Genomic DNA, 14087 nt, shown 5'->3' with positions numbered 1-14087 from the left:
AGTGGACCAAGAGTGCAAAGGGGCAAACAATATGATGAGCCCTAATATCAATATAAATCGTTAGGATACAAGCAACAAAGTTACAAGAGCTAGTTGCTAGGATAAATGAGCAATTCATTCTAGCAACTAAGGTGTGCTACATCAGAGTTTCTCAACCTTGGTCACTTTAAGACATGTGGACTTCAACTCCCAGAATTCCCCAGCCAGCTGTTCTACATTATTTATTTTCTAATGAGCACCATACAGGGATCTGTTTGGCCACAGAGAATAGAGATCTTCTAGATACACCACTCGTCTGATCTGGCCCATCTTTTCTTATATTTTAGTTATCACAGCTGCTTTGCAATTTCTATGATGGGCACTAATATTCTTTGCTATACCAGAGAATCCAAACATTGTGTCTTACTTATTGATTCCCCATTGGGAACTGCTAGCTACTACACAGTAATGTTTTCTTTTTTAAGCAAGGGAGAATGAGACAAAAGATAAGAATAAAAAGGAAAAGAAAAAAGGAAATAACACTATTAAACCTGGACCAAAGAAAAATAGTATTGATCAGTCTTTACTGTATATTTCATTAATAGGCAGCCAGTTCTGTTTTTTATCAACCCAATTTGATATAAAGGTTGTATTCAATCCAACACTGAACAAAATCACCTGTTGCTTCTCAGAATCCATTAATGCATAATTCCTTACACGTGAAACTCCATGTTTTGGAGTATTTTCCAGAGTCCATCTACATCTTTGAACTGCAATAATTTTTCTATCCCCATGTTAGCAAGCTAATGGCTATTAGAGCAAGATGAGTCAACAGTAAAACAAGCTTTATCATTTGAGTAAAACCCTCTCATCCATTTTAACCTTCTAGTAAAATACAATTGCCAGCCAATTCTTTATAGACATTCTTTGTGATATTGAATAAATGTGAAAAAAAGTTGAATTATTTTCCTGTAGATCCAAGATCACACGTGTAATGTTCTAATACTATTAGTTCACTAGCATTAACAGTCACAGGAGACTGGAAGACAATGAAGGTTTGCAGTGACAAGTGTGACAGGAATGGGGGGAGCTTTTTCAATACCCTTTTTTCATATTTATTAGCCATCAATCTCCCCTCACACAGCTTAGCCTCAGATTGCCTTTTCAATTTTTTGCATTACAGTAGATAAAATTTCACCAAGTTATGTAGAGAAACATACAGTATATATACCCTGTAAAGTCATGGAATCAATTATTAACCAATCTATTATCCTCCACTTAGAGACAAACAACTTACTCTCTAATAAAAAAAATTGGTTTCAGAAAAAATCTATCCTGTAATCTGCAACTCTTACACTGCAAAAATATATGAACTACACAACTCAATCAAGGCAAAGCAATAGATGCAATCTACATAGACTTCTGTAAAGCCTTTGATTCAGTGGTACACGACAAACTACTAAAACTAAAATCTTATGGTATCTCTGGACACCCACATAACTGGATAAAAGCATTCCTATCAAAAAGACAACAAATGGTCAAAATTGGGAGTGTCCTATCAAATCCTGTACCTGTCAATAATGGTATCCCCCAAGGCAGTGTTCTAGAACCAACTCTCTTCATACTCTACATAAATGTGATCATATTAAAAGCAATTGCATTCTTTTAGCTGATGATATAAAGCTATTCAACACCACCGACAATACTGTTACCCTTCAAAAAGACCTCGACTATATATCAGAATGGTCAAACAAATGGCAACTTCAAATCTCAACAAATAAATGCTCTGTCTTACAAATTGGCAAAAAAAATCAGAAAATAAAATACAAGCTGAATAGTCAAGACCTTGTTGATGATGCAAACTCTGTCAAGGACTTTGGAGTACTCATCTCAAATGACCTAAGTGCTAGAGCCCACTGTAACTACATAGCCAAAAAGGCGTTAAGAGCTATTAACCTAATCCTACGTAGCTTTTTCTCTGGTAATATTACACTGATAACTGGAGCATACAAAACATTTGCTAGACCAATACTTGAATACAACTCATCAGTCTGGACCCCGCATTATGTATCTGATATTAGCACAGTTGAGAAAGTCCAGAAATATTTCACAAGAAGAGTTCTCCACTCCTCTACTCGTTGCAGAATACCTTATGCCACCAGACTTGAAATTCTAGACCTAGAAAACCGAGAACTACACCGCCTTTAGTCCGATCAAAGTATAGTATATAAAATTATATATTGCAATGTCCTACCTGTCAATGAATACTTCAGCTTCAACCATAACAATACAAGAGCACACAAACTCAAGGTAAATCACACCAAACTTGATGCAGGAAATACGACTTCAGCAACAGAGTGGTCAATGTCTGGAATGCTCTACCTGACTCTGTGGTTTCTTCCCCAAACCCCAAAAACTTTAACCTTAGACTGTCTACTATTGACCTCACCCCTTTCCTAAGAGGTCTGTAGGGGGCATGCATAAGCGCACCAATGTGCCTACCGTCCCTGTCCTATTGTTTCCTTTTTTTCTTATATGTATCCATTTCATGTATTCATAACCATGTTTATACTTATATCTGTTATCTTATAATCACTTGACAAAATAGAATAAATTAAAAAAAATAAAAATAAATATGGGTCATGAGTCATGGGGCAGGGAGAATGACAAATGTGATAGTTCATTTTTTATTCTTTCTGTAAAGAGGGAGTGGCTTCAGATGAATCGTGGCAAGCTGCTGGCAGAAGTTCAACATTTGTGCTTATTTAATTGGGCAAAACTAAAGCATGCAAGAATAATTGTCCTAAACCGGAACAGAATTTTCTGTTCTCTTCCTGCAGAGAGCAGCATTAAACTGTACAAAAAAGATTTTTTTAAAAATTTTTGTAAAGATGACATACTGTGAACTAAAGTTTTTTAAACTGAGTTATAATTCGTAAGTCATTGTTTCAAATGAATGTATATAGTTTTGCAGGCTTTAAACAGTAGAAGCCTGCATTGTACATTGAACCCCACTGGTCCTTGTAAAGGCAGCTGAAGGAAGCCTCAAGTTTCTGTTTCATATGCCTAGTGCAGTAATGCAAAGTGTGGGAGGATAAGTACTAGACTGATACGGGAAAAAACAACACTGAAGAAACCAACAATCATCTGAATTATAGTCTGTCACATGACAGTGCAAAGTGCCAAGGACAAGCTGTATCAACTCAGAAACAAACTCTTTGCCCTTCCATGCCACGTTCAGTTTAATCCCAGAAGAAGGGGTTTAAACATCCCCCCCCCTTGCAATTTTTAAGCTTTATTTTACAGACCTAGTAAGAAGGTGCTTTGGGGTTCCTGATCTCCTCATTGCTGAGTACAGCCATTCAGTCTCCTTTAGCTTTCTTGGCTTCATTTTATAGCTGAGTAGCACATGAACAGACAGGTTTCAACCCAAATAAGAACAAACTCAACACTTTTTTTTTTTGCTTAAAACAAGTTCAACTTCAAAACTTTATTGTCAGAGATGAGTGAGACGAATAAGATCGTACCCATGTTGTACTCTGACAATAAAGGTTTGAATAATTTTGCTCCTCTCATACTTGAGGGTTTTTCCTTCTGATACTGCACATCTGAGCAACTGACTGTCTTTAGAAGCACAGGACTGGCTACAAGGTAAGCCGTTCAACCTCTTTAACCTATGTCTTTTCTGTGAGTCAGTTGCAAGATTGATGTATCACTCTTGACTGTGCTAGCCCTGAATTGCACACATGGTCCCTTCCTAGACAACTCCAGCGTTCTTCATAATAACCCAGAGCAAAATTTACAGTAATTCTTTAAAGTGTGTCAGTGACACACTTTAAATATACAATGGTATTTTTATGATGCTGGTCCATTTGATTAATTGGAATGATTTTTATTTTCTTGGGTAGATACTCATAAGATTTAATGTCTACCATATCTGTCAGTCCTTTGAGGTAGTCCAGACAAGAAATACTAAGCATGAATATTGACACTAGCTTTCTCTCTCCTTGAATTCTAAACTTACTGGTTTGAATTCATGAACTCTCTAACAAAAAACAACAACAACCACCTTTTATTACTGCTTTAGATACATATCAATTTTTCCTGTTATTTTTCTTCGCTTTCTCTTTCATTGAAGTCTAAAATTCAGTTTGTATCTTGTCTATTTGCAGGATCCAATCTGGATCAGTCTAGCAGCTGTTAGAGAGAAATTCCCAGAGGATGGGCTCCAGCATGAGTCTTGAAGCTTGGAAGACAAAACCTCTGATCTGAATGACTGACTCAGATTGGATTGTGCAACTTTATTCTGGGACACATATATTTGCCTTTGTCTATTTGCCCCACCGCTTTGCCCAAGGAGTTTTTATAATCAAATGAAAATATAAAATTGTTCATGATTATCCATAAACTGAAGATCCTTTGAAATATCTGGATGAAATTTGAAGCATTTAAAAAAGAAATTGCCTTCATTGGTTTTTAGACTGAAAGCCACTTGGAAGACACACTTTGGGGAAACTTACAGAAAAGTAGGTTTTGACCCTTTGTTCAGTAGTGGGATTCAAATAATTTAACAATTGGTTCTCTGCCCTAATGACCAGCTGGGTGGGCATGGCTGGGTGGGCATGTGACTGGGTGGGCATGGCAACTTGACTGGTCTCACCCTTAGGAAATTTCTCCTTAGTCCAACTCACAATAAATAGCACAATAAAATGGCACTGTTCCAATGTTTAGAATAGAATAGAACAGAACAGAACAGAATAGAATAGAATTACAGAGTTGGAAGGGACCTTGGAGGTCTTCTAGTCCAATCCCCTGATCAGGCAGGAAACCCTACACCACTTCAGACAAATGGTTATCCAATCTCTTCTTTAAAACTTCCAGTGTTGCGGCATTTACAACTTCTGGAGACAAGTTGTTCCACTGATTAATTGTTCTGTCAGGAAATTTGAGGGGCTCCTACAAAAATGAGGTGGTCAAACTATTTTCCAAAGCACCAAAAATCAAGACAAGAAACAATAGATGGAAACTAACCAAAGAGAGAAGCAACCAAGGACTAAGAAGAAATTTCCTAAGGGTGAGACCAATCAACCAATGGAATAGCTTGCCTTCTGAAGTTGTGGGTACTCCATCACACACAAGCAACACAATTACAAGATAATTTGAAATCTTTACAGTCTAATACTGTAAGCTAACTCTTAAATGCTGAAAATGCAGGATCAAAATACATAAACATAGAAACAGCATTGCAACCCCACTCCAAATTAATAAAATCAACTTTTATACATTAGGATTATTGAATCCTAGAATTAAATAGCATGATGACTGTCTTTTTCAACCATCAGCAATGTACAGGAAAAGTAGTTAAAGAGCAGTGAATGTTCAGAAACATTTCTGGAGATGAAGAACTCACACATTAAATCTGCATTAAAGACATGTAATAGTATTTAATAATCAATAATGCTTCTTTTCCTACAGACATTTTACAACCAGGCTAAGTAACTTCATCAGTGTATGGGGTGGGGTGGGGTGAAGTTTGTTTTCTGTTTATTATGAGTAACTTCTCTTATCAGCTTAAACCAGAGTAATGTTTCTTCCTTCACTTTTGGGTGGGTTATTATTTCTTCTTTGGTTATCATTGTTTATCTTGGGCTGGAGCCTCTTCAGGTGTTGTTAATAGGTTTATGATGAGGAAGGATATGTTTAAGTCTATCTGACTTTTCCTTGATCTCTGGTTGCTTCTTTTTATGAAGGGTTCATGAATGGAACCTATCTCAATATGTCAATTAATGAATAGAATAGAATCCTTTATTGGCCAAGTGTGATTGGACACAAGGAATTTGTCTTGGTGCAAATGCTTTCAGTGTACATAAAAGAAAAGATACATTCATCAAGAGGCAAGAATCATAAGGTACAACACTTAATAATAGTCATAGGGTACAATAAGAAATCAAATCATACTAGGAAACAGTCAATATAAATTGTAAGGATACAAGCAACAAAGTTACAGTCATACAGTCACAAGTGGGAGGGGATGGGTGATAAGAAGTGATGAAAAGATTAATAGTAGTAGTAGTGCAGACCTTGTAAATAGTTGGACAGTGTTGAGGGAAATATTTGTTTAGCAGAGTGATGGCTTTCGGGAAAAAGCTGTCCTTGTGTCTAGTTATTCTGGTGTGCAGTGCTCTATAGCATCATTTTGAGGGAAGGAGTTGAAATAGTTTATGTCTGGAATATGAGGGGTCTGTAAATATTTTCACAGCCCTCTTTTTGACTCATGCAGTATACAGGTCCTCAATGGAAGGCAGGTTGGTAGTAATTGTTTTTTCTGCAGTCCTAATTATCCTCTGAAGTCTGTGTCTGTCCTGTGGGGTTGCAGAACCAAACCAGACAGTTATAGAGGTACAGATGATAAACGTACACCTGAAGAAACGGCTCTACAAGGCCTTTCTTCAGGACAAGACCAGCGAGAAGCTCTGCGAATACAAGGCGGCCAAAAAGGCAGCCAAGAAAGCAGTAGCGATAGCCAGAAGCTCCCACTACGATGACATCTATGAGAAGCTGAACACGCGAGAAGGCGAGAATGAGATCTACCGCCTAGCCAAAAGCAGACACAGGAAGACCCTGGACATTGACCAGTTTCATGGGATCAACGACGAAAGGGGAAATTTAATCGTGAACCCCAGAGACGCTGCCGAGAGGTGGCGGCAATACTTCGAGAAGATCTCCACCGAGGAGTTCCCACACCCACGAACCCCGCGAGGTGACCCAGTTGAAGGCCCAGTCTCAGGCATTTATGCCAGCGAGGTCACCGACGCCATCAAGGCCATGAAAAACGGTAAGGCAACAGGACGACATCCCTGCCGACTTCTGGAAAAAGGCACTACCGGGCTCGGCATTGTGGCTGTGCGAGCTGTTCAACAACATCGTCTTCACGGGAAAAGTGCCACACGACTGGTACCGCAGCACCACTGTTCCGATCTGGAAGGGAAAGGGCAGCCCAGCGGACTGCTCCAACTACAGACCGGTCAGGTTACTGTCACACACTATGAAGATCTTCGAACGTGTCCTTGATAAGCACATTCGGGACATCGTCGACATCAGCGTCAACCAGGCCGGATTTATCAAGAACTGCGGCACCACCGACGCCATCTTCGGTGTGCGGATGCTGATGGAGGCTCACAGAGAGAAGAAAATCCCGCTCCACACCGCCTTCCTGGACTTGGAAAAGGCCTTCGACCGAGTCCCGCACGATCTCATCTGGTACGCACTGCGAGATCACGGCGTGCCTGAGCTGCTCGTACAATGGGTCCAACTCCTGTACAGATGTCACAAAAGCCGTGTAAAAGCGGCAGCTGGGATATCAGAGGAGTTTAATATCACCGTCGGCGTACACCAGGGCTCTCTCACCACTGTTGTTCATTCTGGTGATGGACACAATTACACACGACCTGTACACGCCCGCCCCATGGACGCTGCTCTACGCCGATGATGTGTTCCTGGCTAACCGGTGCAAGGCTGAACTCGAGCACCTAGTCCAACAGTGGCACGACCGCCTCGAGCAGTTCGGGCTCCGGCTGAACCTAAAGAAGTCCGAATACCTGACCACTGACAATGAAATGACAGGCTCCATCCACGTGAACGGGCAGGAGCTACCGCACGCCTCCACCTTCAAGTACCTGGGAACTATTCTTGGGGAAGAAGGCCTACTACAAACTGAGGTGGCAGCCAGGATCAACGCAGCGTGGGGCAAATGGAAGTCCGTCACGGGCGTCCTCTGTGACAAGAAGATGCCGATGCGCCTGAAGGCGAAAATCAATAACTCTGTGGTGCGCCCCGTGGCCATATATGGTGCAGAGTGTTGGCCGGCGACCAAAGAAGTCGAAAGCAGACTCCAGATAATGGAGATGCGAATGCTCCGATGGTCGGCAGGCCTCACCCTACTCGATCGCGTCAGGAACGAAGAAGTGCGTAGACGGTTCAACGTCGTGCCCATCCCCACGGTCATGAGGCAGTCCCGGCTACGATGGTTCGGCCACGTGAGCCGCGCCAAGGAAGAATCTATCATCAAACCTGCAATGAAGGTGACTGTCGGAGGAGCGAGACCGCGTGGTAGACCTAAGCAACGCTGGATGGACACGATCAAGGCCGATCTAGAGATCGCGAAGGCAGACCCGGCATACGTGGTAGACAGAGAGGTGTGGAAGCAGTACTTAAGGACATTAGCGGACCTCGCCCGAGCGCGAGACAAACGCTGAAGAAAAAGAAGAAGAAGAAGATGATAAACTCAATAATTCCTCTGTAGAACTGTATCAGCAGCTCCTTGTGCAGTTTGAGCTTTCTGAGCTGGCACAAAAAGAACATTCTTTGTTGTGCTTTTTTGATGACATTTTTGATGTTAGATGTCCATTTTAGGTCATGTGATATAGCAGTACCTAGAAATTTGAAGGTCTCTACTGTTGATACTGTGTTGTCTAGTATTTTAAGAGGTGGTAGTATGGGAGTGTTTCTTCTAAAGTCTACCACCATTTCTATGGTTTTGAGTGTGTTCAGTTCCAGATTGTTCCGGTTACACCATGAGACAAGTTGTACAACCTCCTGTCTGTATGCAGATTCATTGTTGTCTCAAATGAGACCAATCACTATTATGTCATCAGTAAACTTCAGTATTTTAACAGATGGATCATTTGAGATGCAGTCATTGGTATATAGGGAGAAGTGAAGTGGAGAAAGCACAGAGCCTTGGCGGGGGGGCCTATGCTGATTGTACAGGTATCAGATGTGATTCTGCCTAGCTTCACCTGCTGCTTCCTGTCCGTTAGGAAGCTTATGATCCATTTACAAGTGTGTTCAGGTACCGCCAGTTGGTTTAATTTACTTAGAAGAGTGTCTAGAATGATGGTATTGAATGCTGAACTGACGTCTACAAAGTGGACTCTTGCATAGGTATTTGGAGATTCAAGGTGTTGTAGGATGTAGTGCAGAGCCATATTAATGGCTAAATTGTCAAGGCATCATACCTCAAGGAATTCCCTTTTGGTTTTGGATCTGGCTTAGTTTAACATATCCAAAGTTTTCCAACTGAAACTGTGGTTTAACTTATCACTGTGTTATGAATTAGAGAGTTTTCATTGTGCTGTATGATTGTCATTTGATGCTCATAGATGAGTTCTCGAAATTTTTGCCTATTTGCCCCACACAGTAAGCTTTTTTAACCAATCCATAAGAACACATTATATTCATAAAATTAACATTAGTTGTGAAATGAATAGAACATGTCAGTCAAACTGCTGTGTATCTTATATATTACATAACAGAATTCAGCCACACTTAAAAAGAAAGAGCTGCTTGAGTCCAAGAGTAATAGTTTAAAAAAGCTGATCAGAATAAGTGGGCAAGCCGATTAACTCTGGATTTATCTATTCAAGGTAATATCAGTATAAAATGAACAGTATAATGAGACATTCCTTACAATTTCAATAGCTCCTTCAATAGCCTATCTCTCCTCCAGAACATTGAAGTATTAGGGCTCTTTTGAGTTTGGGAGGCGGCACTTAAATACAGTATTTAGCAGGTATGGAAAGGGTGCAGGAGCTACTTAAATTACATCTTTAGGGAGGGACATCAGATTGAATGTCAGTGTCCCTGACATTGATCGATTGCTTCTGTTACATAGTCTTGTCTTTGCAAGCAGGCTTGAGTTTAGTATAAAATGTTTCCAAGGCTGGGGAAGATCTTTGGGGATTTTGGACTATGTATTTTCTATGCATCCTATTCATGATTGTGGCATGAAATACAACACATGTGCTTTAGAGTTAATGACCATTCAGTGACCATTCAAACTTGTGACATTGTTGGTACTTATGCCCAGTCCTCAATGTTCTGGCCAATGCAGTGCCCCTGTGGTCATATGATCATGATCCAAGTGCCTGGCAATTGGCCCAGATTCCCCCCGCCCCCACCATCTCTCTCTGTCTCTGTCTCTCTCTCTGTCTGCCTGCCTGTCCTGCTGATAGATCTAACCAATCCTAGAACTTTATGGATTGATTTCCACCATATGTCTATATATTACTAGAACTCTTGTGGTCACTACTTTAACTGGGCAAAACTGGGCAACAATTTTTGAACTAAGTTACTTCAAATAGACTAATGTAGAGAATACATCCAAAATCCGGTCCCATGACTCCCAAGAGAATGAAATTGTGGAAACTCTGGTTGCTTCAGGCTGCTGCAGTCATATCATTTTGAACAGCCTAGGTCACAATCCCACACTCCATCCCCTTCCCAGCAGCAAGAAATTAACCCATGTGGTTTTTAAAAAATAACAACTTCAAGGTGCATGAAGAAAGGCCTGAATATTTTTATTGCTCTATATGCCCCTTCTCTGAAACACAAACATGCACATATATCTATATCCCATCTTTGTTCATGAACTCAAGGCATATATATACCTATCCTCCTGCATTTTTTCACAATGATGTAGCAGGGGTGGGATTCTACCAGTTTGCACCTATTTGCTAGAACTGGTTATTAATATTCTAAGCAGTTCGGAGAAATGATTGTTAGAAGAAATTACTGGCCTAATCCTGTAAGGAAGGCAGGAAGGAAACATTCTGGTGTTGCTTACAGAAACTGCCTCTCCATTAACCGTTATTACATTCTTGGCAGGACTAGACTTCCTGTCTCAGGAACTTCTCTGGAGTTTTTTTCTATTCCTTTGCTGGTACTTTGCTTGTTTGGAGTGACCATTCAAAGTTACAATGGCACTGAAAAAAGTGACTTATGACCATTTTTCACACTTACGACTGTTGCAGTATTCCCCACAGTCATGAGAGGCCAGGCAAGGAGATGTGTGCCTTGATGTGAATGACATTGAGTTGGCCATGCCCAACCAATAACACGACCACCAAGCCATGCCCACCAAATAAGCCATGCCCACAGAACCGGTTGTTAAAAAAATTGAATCCCATCCCTGTCTTGTAGACTAGGTTGGGTTAAAAATTACAAGTGAGCTCAGGAGGGAGGGAGGGAGGGAGGGAGGGAGGAAGGAACTTTCCAATTCCCTACCAGTTTCCTACAAGGAAACTTAAAGGGGAAGCTGACAGGAAGTTGGAAGTCAATTCTTCTTGCATTGCTTATATTCCTGCCACTGGTCATTCTATTTCTCTGTTTAGGAAATATCTCTCAAATGATGAGCCAATGGGGCATGGGTAATCTAGTTTTGAGATATATATCTCTCTATATAAAACCAAAATACCACTCATGCATCATCACAAAATCTCCAGAACTGTAAAGACTACAAACTTGAAATTTGGCATGTATGTTCCTCTTGGCTTCTAGGTGCCCACAAAGAAAGGATTTTTTGAAATGACCATTGGAGATTAGTATTTTGTATATTATTATTAACACGGTCCGATGCTAAGGAGTTCTACTCCCCCTCCCCACCTGAAAAGAAATCTGTTCCAAATGCAAAACACCAGCAGAGAAGAGTTTCAGTTTCACAGCACCAAGCACCTTTAGTACAGAACAGTTGAGCGAAGCCATGGCCAGGCTCCTTGCTGTCTACTTCTTGCTGACACAGCAAATACTCTTTCAGTTTCCAAACAGCCTGCAACTCTCTCACACACTGACAGGACCCTAGCCAGATTAGATAGGCAGAGGCAGAATTTCCCCCTTATTTTCCTCCCCCAAAACTAAGCCAACCATATTTTCAGAGCGAAGCACGGGTATCAAGCTTGTGTGTGTGTGTTAACTGGTTTGCAAAAAGAAAAATGAAAAGTAAATAATAATGGGACTGAGTTTGTTAACAAAAGATTCCAAACTATGTTAAAATTGGCTGGTGTTGAGCATAAACGTTCTGCACCTTACAGACCACAACATAACTCGTTTGTAGAACAGAGATGGCAAACATTACAAGCCATGGCTCACACTATGTTATCTGATTCAGGTTTACCTGAAACACTATGGGGTGAAGCCATAATGTGTAGCAACCATGTGTTAAACAATGTAGTTAACACAACAACTGAAGAATTGCCATTCACTCGTTGGCATATCAGAAAGCCAAATTTAAGTTACCTACACACATTTGGAGCTCCAGCATGGGTGCATATTCCCTGACAAGTAAGACTGAAAGGGCAACATAGAGCTAAGAAATTATTTTTTGTGGGTTACAAGGCCAACCATAGATCGTTTAGATTCTGGGATCAAGGCATAGCTCATGTTTATTGTAGTGCTAATGCAAAATTTCTTGAGCATATTGGGTAGGATAAATTGGAACAGGAATCCAGCAATGATATTATTGACACCCAAATAGTCCCTAAAGATGATATCAGTAAACAACAAATAGCAATTAAAGAGGAAGAACAGGAGGAAGTGGTAGAACAGCCACAGGAGGAGGTAGAAGAACAGGAGCAGGTGGCACAGGAAAGTCCACCAGTAAGCCCTGTATTACCAAGACATTCAACCCGAGTAACACGACCACCTGATAGATATCAGGCTAGTGTTGTATGCCAAGTGAGTACAGTTCCAAGTAATTATAGTGAACTAAAACTGTATCCTGCAGTTCCAAGTAATTATAGTGAACTAAAACTGTATCCTGATCAGACTGCTTGGCAGAAAGCAATGGATAAGGAATTGGAATCATTAAAAAGACTGGAGGTATACGAAAATGTTAAGTTACCACCAGGTAAACATGCCATAGGAGGTAAATGGATATATAAACTGAAGACAGGTGTAGATGGGACTGTTACCCATAAAGCCAGGTTAGTAGCACAAGGATTTAATCAGACAGCAAATGATTATGATGAGGTGTTTGCACCTAGTCTGAAGGCTGCTACATTAAGGGCAGCATTAGTGTGGACAGCTAAGGAGAAATACATTGTAAATCATTTGGATGTAGAGACAGCTTATCTGCATGAACTGTTGCAACACACTATATATTTAAAGAAACCTTTAGGTATCAAAGATGATAATACAACTGATTGCTGGAAATTGAAAAAGAATAAGGTTTGAAGCAATCAGGATATGAGTGGAACCAATGTATAGTTAAAGAATTAACTAAGAAGTTTTGTAGCTGGCATGGCTGATCCATGTTTGTTTAAAAGAGAAAGTGATGGTATAGTGTCATTATTGTTATTATTTACTGATGACATAGCATTAATCAAAACTGAACAAGAAGCTACTAAAATAATCTCACTATTGGAAAAGAAATTTAAAATAAAACAATTAGGAGAAATCAAACAATATCTTGGTTTAAAGATAGACAGAACTAGGGGAGGATACAAGATCTCACAGGCAGATAAAATTAACCAATTACTAAAAAGTTTTAAGATGGAACTTTGTAAGCCGGCTAAAACACCAATGAGCCAGAAGTTTAGCCATAGTGATGTACAAAGTCATATTTTTGATAAGAACATTTATCAGTCCTTGATTGGTAGTTTATCTTATCTTAGTAATTGGTCAAGGCCAGATATTGCATACAGTGTTAATTAGCGAGATTTAATGCTGAGCCCACTGAAAGACACTGGCAAGCTGCTAAACGTGTGTTAAGGTATCTGAAACAAACAATGCATTATGCATTGTATTTGGAGCCTAAAAATGAACTGAATTTGACTGCATATGCTGATGCAAATTTTGCTACAGACATAAATACACGAAAATCTACATCGGGTACTGCTGTATTATTGGAAAAGCATTGATTCGATGGAGATCTATTAGACAGAAACATCTAAGTTTGTCAACAATGGAGGCTGAATTCTCATGTTTGTCTTTATTATATACAGATTTAGTTTTGTATAAACAATTATCAATTGATATGGCAATTAATGTAACAGATCCTATTGTTGTTTACGAAGATAAGATGATTAAGCTAGAACACTGTATGTCAGAAAACAATATAGCAGATCATTTTACAAAGGCCCAAGGCTCTATAAAGCATAAGGCGTGCTATGAAGATTATGGACTTAGAATGTAAGGTTGTATATATTATCTTACCCAAAAGGGGAGAATGTTAGGAATATGAGTCACCTAACAGATATTTGGGTTAGAAATATATAAACCAGGATAGACATTTTAAAACTGTCTCTTTAAGAGCATGCTAAAAACTGCAATTG

At 39.9% G+C, this 14087-nt stretch overlaps 1 long non-coding RNA gene across 1 annotated transcript; it reads left to right on the top strand.

Annotated features, from left to right (window-relative positions):
- Nucleotides 1–3070: 3070 nt before the first annotated feature.
- LOC148127771 (uncharacterized) lies at nt 3071–4580 on the top strand. The gene is made up of 2 exons (XR_015739773.1): nt 3071–3630; nt 4152–4580. It is a non-coding gene; the product is annotated as an uncharacterized LOC148127771 (long non-coding RNA).
- The last annotated feature ends 9507 nt before the right edge of the window (nt 4581–14087 follow it).

Source organism: Pseudonaja textilis, chromosome 1 (assembly GCF_049901715.1).
Source record: "Pseudonaja textilis isolate UNSWEBS1 chromosome 1, rPseTex1.2, whole genome shotgun sequence".
NCBI lineage: Eukaryota > Metazoa > Chordata > Lepidosauria > Squamata > Elapidae > Pseudonaja > Pseudonaja textilis.
Note: the sequence above shows the minus strand (reverse complement) of the source record. Positions and strands in the feature narration are given on the sequence as shown.